This window comes from Mobula birostris, chromosome 5, assembly GCF_030028105.1.
Source record: "Mobula birostris isolate sMobBir1 chromosome 5, sMobBir1.hap1, whole genome shotgun sequence".
Classification (NCBI taxonomy): domain Eukaryota; kingdom Metazoa; phylum Chordata; class Chondrichthyes; order Myliobatiformes; family Myliobatidae; genus Mobula; species Mobula birostris.
The window spans coordinates 200,530,662-200,539,355 of NC_092374.1; the positions used below are offsets into that span (position 1 = coordinate 200,530,662).

An 8,694-nucleotide genomic window follows, 5' to 3' on the forward strand; every position below is an offset into this window, starting at 1 on the left:
CTTTCATATGATGGAAAACTGGATGGACTAGGCTTATACTCTCTGGAATTTAGAAGATTGAGGGGGGATCTTATTGAAGCATATAAAATTCTAAAAGGATTGGACAGGCTAGATGTAGGAAGATTGTTCCCGATGTTGAGGAAGTCCAGAACGAGCGGTCACAGTTTGAGGATAAAGGGGAAGCCTTTTAGGAACGAGATGAGAAAAAAACTTCTTCACACCGAGAGTGGTGAATCTTTGGAATTCTCTGCCACAGGAAACAGTTGAGGCCAGTTCATTGGCTATATTTAAGAGGGAGTTAGATATGGCCCTTGTGGCTAAAGGGATCGGGGGTATGGAAAGAAAACAGGTACAGAGTTGTGAGTTGGATGATCAGCCATGATCATACTGAATGGCGGTGCAGGCTAGAAGGGCCGAATGGTCTACTCCTGCACGTACTTTCTATGTTTCTATGTTTCTATGTTTCTATGTGTCTATGTTAATCTCTACCCAGATGGACTCAACATTCTGCTCCGTAGATCTTATATCGTCTCTCACAATCGCCCTGATCTCATCCCAAGTCAAGAGCACCACCCCATCTCCTCTGCCTTCCTGCCTATCTTTCCGTATTCCTGATACCCTTGGATATTTAATTCCCAGTCATCCCCACCTTGCACCCAGGTTTCTGTAATGGCCGCTAAAACATATTTTCAGGACTTGCCCCTTCAGTTCTGCCGTAGACTGCTCTTCTCTCCGGCTTTATCTATGTTAGACTTGTTTGATGTGTTTCTGACCCCTGCTGTGGAAATGAACACGATTCCTGCTCACTGAAAAGGAACATTCATTCCCGAGACTGCAGCGCCCCTAGTGGACAATCGCGGTACCGCAGGAGTTCAGCAGCTCTCCGAAAGTGAGAGGATCCGGAACCAGGAAGTGCCGGAGTTAACATGGCTTCGAAAGGACAGGTCGAGAGTTGGACCGAGGAGGCAATTTGTCCCATCTGCCTGGATTTCTTCACCGATCCGGTTATACTGGAGTGCGGACACAACTTCTGCCGCTCCTGTATCACACAGTGTTGGGAAAGGGAGGAGAGAAACTCCTGCCCGGAATGCAGAGAGGAGTTTGCGGACCGCACCCTCAGGGCCAGTCGGGCCTTAGCAAATCTGTCTGAGAAAGCTCGAAAACTAAACCTGAACCCGAAAGAGAAGGAAAGTAAACTTCACTGCGATAAACATGAGGAAGAACTGAAGCTGTTTTGTGAGACGGACAAGACACTGATCTGCCTGATCTGTGCGACTGCGCGGGAACACAAGTCTCACAACTTCATGCCGGTTAACGAAGCCGTTAAAATCTACAAGGTAAAACTAACCAGGTTTTGATCAGCTGTTTACTTAGTTGCATATTTTGGTCTAATGTCTTTACTCTCTGATTCCCAGGGTCGGGTTAAATCTTCCTTAGATTCTCTCACTAAAAAGAAATTAGACTTCGAGGAAATGGAGCAACAACAGAAAGAGAAGATTTCTGGAGTTCGGGTGAGGCTTCCAGAGCAGAATTTACAAATTCGCTGTGTAGTTTTGTTCCCTTTAATGCAGAATAGCAGAGTACCGCAGCTCCAGTAACCTGGGATCGATCCTGACCCCTGGAGCTGTCTGCGTGGAGTTTGCATGTTCTCTCCGTAGCCAGTACCTTCCTTTAGCCGACATTGCGTGGTTGAACGGTAAATTGGCTACTGTAATTAACCTTGTGATTGTGGGTGGTCTGTGAATCAGGTCGGAGTTAGTGTGTCAGACACGGAGTATATGTTTCAGGGAGATGTGGGGGAATGTGATGAGAGGATTGTTCTGAGAACCAGCAGAGACGTTAATGGGCTGAATGGTTACCTTTCATGTCAGAAAGAAATACAAAAAATAGTTTCAAATAGTAAACTATCGTCTCCTTTCATTGACAGGAACAGACACATAGCCTTCAGTCCCACATCACATCCCAGTTTGCTGAACTGCGCCAGATTCTCACTGAGAAAGAGCAGCACACACTCCGAGATCTCAGGGAAGAAGAGGAAAGGATTCTAAATCCAATGGAGAAAAATCTTCGAGAGATTCAAGAGAATTTAAATTCTATTCAAGAGGAAATCTCAAAGTTACAGGAACAGATGGAGCAACAAGACAGTGTGATATTTCTCATGGTGAGAGATTTCAGTTTGCTTCTGTAAAAGTGCACAGTCACAAATACTGTTGCTGGAAACTGATTTCCACCATGTCAATGTCTTAATTGTTTAGAATTGTCATTGTCCCAAACTGGCCACCCACAACATCTGTACATGACAGGACAGTCTGCAACCTTCTCGGGAATGAGTTACTCTGATCAGAGCACTGAGCTGGTGATCGTTTCTGTGATTCCCACCTATAATATCCCCTGATACTCAGAGTAACACCCAGTTACAGTCACAGGCTGTGAGTGTGTTTCTGATATTCTCTTCACCACGTTTCTTGTGGGATTTATTAACAACCAACTGATGTTTTATCTTTGACTTTTGGTCTGACACAAGGAGAAATATTTTCTCCACTGCCATCACATCAAATCCATTCGGAATGTTAAATTCCTCCATCTGATCCTTCCTGACATCGTATCCAGATAAAAATGCACAACCTGTCCAGTCTCTCCTGTAAGTTCCATCCTCTCAGTTATGGTATAAATTTCATACACATTCCTTGTACTTACTCCCGTGGTTCTGTGTCCCTTTATCCCCGTGTGTGTCAGTGGGAGTAAGTGGGAATTTTCAGCAGTTGGTAATAACTTGCCTCAGATTCCTGCTGTTTGGATGCGAATGGTCAGTCTCAGTCAATTGAAATCTGTGTTTTATTTATTTCAGGAGGAAGCTCATCGGAAGAGGAGGTAGGACATGGTCTTGACTGAAACTCTGTATGAATTTGTAAAATAGTTGAAATATCACTGATGTTCTGTTTATAACTACATGTATAATATTTACAGGATTAGTGATGGACAACAGACATTGTCAGTGACAGATGGTGCCCTACTGGTTGAAAAATTCTATCGCCCCTATTTATTCGACATTGCATTGGGAGAAGCGTTGGACAGCATTAAGCGAGGTAAAACATACAGATTCATTCCGGCACCAACCCCACCTGCTGGGGCACGTCACTGCCACATGGTCAGCTGGAGATGTCAGACCCTTGAACACACCAAACCAGGGGCAAAATACAACCAATTCACTGGTCTGTTAGGTGAATCACTACATCCTGATCCCATTTGCACTGGACAAACAAGCCAATGCACGAGTTTGAATCCTGACACAGTAGCTTTGGAATTAATATTCCATTAATGACATTAAAGGGGATAAAAATCTGGTATCACTGTGGTGACAGGGGTTGTCAGAAAAATACACCAGTCCTTCGTGCCACTCACCGTGTCTGACCTGTCCGTGACCGCAGTCTGATTGACTCAGCTCTGCCCCCTGCTGGACTCGCGAGTCTCACTGTTGTTATCAAACCACCACATTGAAGACTGAGCCCGGACACACCAACCAGCATTAACACTGGTGAACACAGCATAACTGGTCTGGCAAATCTCCCTCACACACATTCACACGAAGGTTTAGCAGACTGTAGTCAGAACCTCAGCATTGCACATTGTTAGTCCCCTCAGTAACCTGGAAACTATTCTCTTCAGACACAGTGCATGGTTTCTATCTGAACAACTCACACACATGTCACACATTGTCAACACACACTGGACAAGTGAAGACACTCTGTAACATACAAATAGTTCAATATACACCCTCACCTTCAATGTGTACACACACTCACTGATACAACCAACGCACATGCACACATTGATACATTGATATATTGATAATATCCAAATGCACCATCAGAGTGGGATACATCATCAGAGACACAGACACATTTCCGTGTGTTTGTCCAATATCCTTCTTAGCATTGCCTATCGTTGTACCTGTCTAAATTGATTTTATAATATTTTAATTATACCTGTTCATACGGCTTCCTTTGGCAGCAAATTCCACATGTACCTACTTCCCTCACAGTGAGAAAGTTGATGTTTTGGGCTGTGATCCTTCTTCAGGACTGAAATTGAAGGGGGGAGATGCCAGAATAAAAAGGTGGGGAGAGGAGAGAGAGGCTAGCTAGAAGGTGAGAGGTGAAGCCAGAGGGGTGGGAAAGCTAAAGGGCTGGAGAAGAAGGAATCTGATCGGAGAGCAGAGTGGACCATAAGAGAAAGGGAAGGAGGAGGGGACACAGGGAGTAGTGATAGGGAGGTGAGAAGAGGTTAAAGGCCAGAGTGGGGAATAGAAGAAGAGGGGAGGGGATGAGAAAAAATGTACCTGAAGAAGAAATCAATATTCACGCCATCAGGTCAGAGGCTACCCAGGCAGAATATCAGGTGTTGCTCCTCCATCCTGAGGATGGCCTCATCTTTGCGCAAGAGGCAGCCGTGGACCGACATTTTGGAATGGGAATCAAAATGTTTGGCCACTGGGGAGTTCCCCTTTGGGCGGATAGAGTGGAACCTCCGTTACTGATAAGATTCCAGCACAGGTTGGCCTTTGTGCTCCTGTTTTTCACCCTCCCACAGCTGTCTCCCACCTTCCCATCTCCCAACCTTCCCCGCAACCTCGCTCCGACTAGCGATCAACATTTTCATTTTGTTGGTCTCCATCTGTCATTCACTTCCCAGTGTCTCCCAACTCCGGTCCACACTCCCCACCCTTCTGCTACCTGGAGCAACCTGCCTGCCATCTTTCACCCTCCTCAGTCCACAGTCACTTCAGACTCCTGTCTCCTCACTCCCCTTCTCCTCTGCTCAATCTACACCCCTCATAACCTTATATATTTCTGTCAGATCACCTCCCAGTCCACTTACCTGCATTTGGCCCGTATCCTTCTAAACCTTCCTTGTCATCATTTCCATGTCCCAGGCCTCAACTCCTGTGCCAGTTCCACAGCCCACAATTCTCCTGTGTTACAGAAGACCATTGACCTCATTATCGACCACATTACAGAAGGGAATGTGCTGCAGGTCCTAAAATGCAGAAAGTTAGATAAATCCCCAGGTCCTGATCAAGTGTATCCCAGGACATTGTGGGAAGCTCAGGAGGAAAGTGTGGAGCCCATTTTGGAGATATGTGTGTCATCGATAGCTGTGGGTGAGGGGCCAGAAGACTGGAGGGAGACTAATGTTGAACATTTATTGAAGATCGGCTGTAGGGAAAAGCCTGGGAAGTACAGACCGGTGAGCCTAACGTCAGTGGTGGGTACATTAATGGAGGGGATTCTGAGAGACAGGATCTACATTCATTTGGAAAGGCGAGGACTAATCAGGGATACCAGCTTGGTTTTCTGTATGGACGGTACGGTAGCATAATGGTTAGCACAATGCTTTACAGTACCAGTGACCCGGGTTCATGTCCCGTCACTGCCTGTAAGGAGTTTGTACTTTCCCCATGACCACATGGGTTTCTTCCAGGTGCTCCGGTTTTACAGTCCAAACCCGTACCGGTTGGCAGGTTAATTGGTCATTGTAACTTGTCCCATGGTCAGGCTCGGATTAAATCAGGGGTTGCTGGGTGGTGGGGGTCATTGTAACTTGTCCCATGGTGAGGCTCAGATTAAATCAGGGGTTGCGGGTGGTGGGGGTCATTGTAACTTGTCCCATGGTCAGGCTCAGATTAAATCAGGGGTTGCTGTGTGGTGGGGGTCAAAGGGCCGGAAGGGCCTATTCCGTGCTGCATCTCAATAAATAAATTACAGCTGATGAAAGTGCAGTAGACATCGTCTCCATGGAGTTTAGCGAGGGATTTGACGAGGTAGCAGAGAGTTAGATCACATGGGATACAGTACGATCTGGAATAGGATACAGAATTGTCTGGGTGGAGTCCTGTGACCAGCGGTTGTGCTGCAGGGATCGGTGCTGGGTCCACTGTTTTTCATCATTCATATGAATGATTTGGAGAGAATGTAGGTGACGTGTTTAGTAGGTTTGTGAAGGACTCTAAAGTTGGTGGTTTCGTGGACAGTGAAGAGGTTATTTATTTATTTAGATACAGTGTGAAACAGGGCATCCCAGACCAATGACCTGCTCCACCCAGCACCCCAACTATTTAAAACTAGCCTAATCACGGGGCAATGTACAATGACCATTTAACCTACAAACCGTTATGTCTTTGTACGAGCGTCACAGAGTGATAGAAACTAACAACACAGGCCCTTCAGCCCACCTGGTCTATACCAAAATTTTAAACTTCCTGCTCCCATCGACCTGCACTGGGACCATCGTCCTCCAACTCCTGCCATCCATGTACCTGTCCAAACTTCTCTTAAATGTTTAAATCGAGCTTGCATGCACCACTTGCACTGGCAGCTTGTTCACAGTCTCACGACCCTCTGAATGAAACAGTTTCCCCTCATGTTCCCCTTAAACTTTTCATCTTTCACCTTTAACACATGACCTTTGGTTGTAATCCCAGCCAAAGTCCGTGGAAAATGCCTGCTTGCAGTTACAGCATACCCCTCATAATTTTGTATACCTCTGTCAAATCTCCCCTCAGTCTTCCATGTTACAGGAATAAAGTTCTAAACTATTCAATCTTTCATTATGACTCAGATCCTCCAGTCCCAGCTACATCCCTGTAAATTTTCTCCGCACTCTTTCAAACTTGTTTACATCTTTCCTGTAGGTAGGTGACCAAACCTGCACACAATATTCCAAATTAGGCCAAACCAACATCTCATACAACTTCAACATAACATCCATCTCCTGTACTCAATACTTTGATTGATGAAGGCCAAAGAAAAGCTTTTGATGTATTATGGACCTGTGTTCCCAGATCTGCTGTAGAACAGAGTTCTCAGTGCCCGACCATTCACTGTGTAAGACCTACGCTGGGGTCCTACAGAAGTGCAACAGCTCACACTTGTCTGCATTGAATTCCAGCTGACACTTTTCAGCCCATTTTTCCAGCTGCTCCAGATCCCACTGCAAGTAATGATGGTTTCCCTCACTGTCCACTCCTCCCCAATCTGAGGGATGAATCACAGAGCACCGGGAGGAAAGGCATGAGGTCTCAGGGAGACCGTACAAACTCCTTACAGATGGTGTCACAATTGAACTCTGAACTCTGGTCTTTATGATTTGGATCACTCTGTCCAGTGCTGGTGATCTTTCTACGGGAAGAATGTCATTAAACTGAGAGGGTATAATACAGATTTATAAGGATGTTACTGAGACTGGAGGGTGTGGGATATAAGGAGAGGCTGGATATTCTGGGACTTTTTCCTGGAGCTCAGGAGGCTGCCAAAGGAAATTGTGGAGGTGAATACAGTTACAATGATTTAAAAGACAGCTGGATGGGTACGTGGCTGGGAAAGGGTTAAAGGAAAAATGGGCAAATACAGGCAAATGGAACTAGTTCATTAAAGTGAGTTGGTCAGAACGAATGAATTCTGCCTTACCTCCTCTTTAAATGCCTCCAGTGTTTCCTCACCCCATCCTCATCTGGATCCAGTTGTTGCTCCAGCCATTCCTCATATCCGTTTCCACTGCTATCTCCCGTCTTTCTTTCCAATCTTGAGGAAAGGTCTCGGCTTGAAACATCAACTGCACATCTCTCTTAACACATGCTGCTTGACCCTCTGAGATTCTCCAGAATTTCGTGTGTGTTGATCGGGAAAAATCCGAACTCCATGCCGAGGAAAAATCTCGGGAAGATGCTGGTTGTCCATCCGCTTTGTTTTGGTAAAACCCGGGAAAGGGTCCTGTTGGACATCCGACTGTGCCTGAGGCCGAGCGGCCTCTCCCCCGGTCCCGGGGCCGCGCTGCCCGAGTCTCCCCCCGATCCCCGGGGACTCTCTAATTCTCTGCTTCTCCCCCCAGTCTCTGTCACCCTGGATGTGGAAACGGCGCATCCGGTGCTCGAGGTGTCTGAGGATCGGAAGAGTGTGAGACTGACCCGGACCTGGAGGGATCTCCCTGACACCGGGAAGAGGTTCACACACTGGCCTTGTGTGCTGGGATCGGAGGGATTCACATCGGGGAGACATTACTGGGAGGTGGAGGTGACGGGGAATCGGCGCTGGTATCTGGGAGTCGCCGCAGAGTCTGTGGAGAGGAAGGGAGAGTTCACACCGAGTCCGGAGACCGGATTCTGGATCATCGGGCGGTTTGATGACGAGATGTGGGTTCTCACCTCCCCTGTGTCCCGGCTCCCTGCCGGCCCCATCCCCGGGAGGGTGGGAGTTTATCTCCGTTACCAGTCCGGGACAGTTTCATTTTACAACGCGGAGACCAAGTCTCATCTCCACACCTTCGCTGGGTATAAATTCACGGAGAAACTTTATCCTTTCTTGGAGACTTGGGATGAAAACTTGAGAATATGCTCCGGTTCCGCTCCGGGTCTGTAAACGGGTCGGGTCCGGGACCGGCGTCAGGAGTAAGTCAGTGTAAATATAAATGTGCGCAGAGTGAAATAAACACGATGTGAGAATTATCGATCCATTAATTTTAACTCGTTCACCGCATCCGTCAACGGAACAGAAACACCGCGGATTCAGCAGCAGCCGCGGGCGGCGGGTCCTGAGCTCCCCGGCTCCCCCGGGTGCTAAAGTCCACCAGGACTGACCGGGTAACTGGGACAAGTGGTGGTGGTGCTGACTGGGAGAGGGAGGTCAGGGTGAATCTTGG

General features: G+C 47.2%; 1 pseudogene; it reads left to right on the forward strand.

Annotated features, from left to right (window-relative positions):
* The first annotated feature begins 786 nt into the window (after positions 1-786).
* LOC140197443 (E3 ubiquitin-protein ligase TRIM39-like) lies at positions 787-8,491 on the forward strand (annotated as a pseudogene).
* The last annotated feature ends 203 nt before the right edge of the window (positions 8,492-8,694 follow it).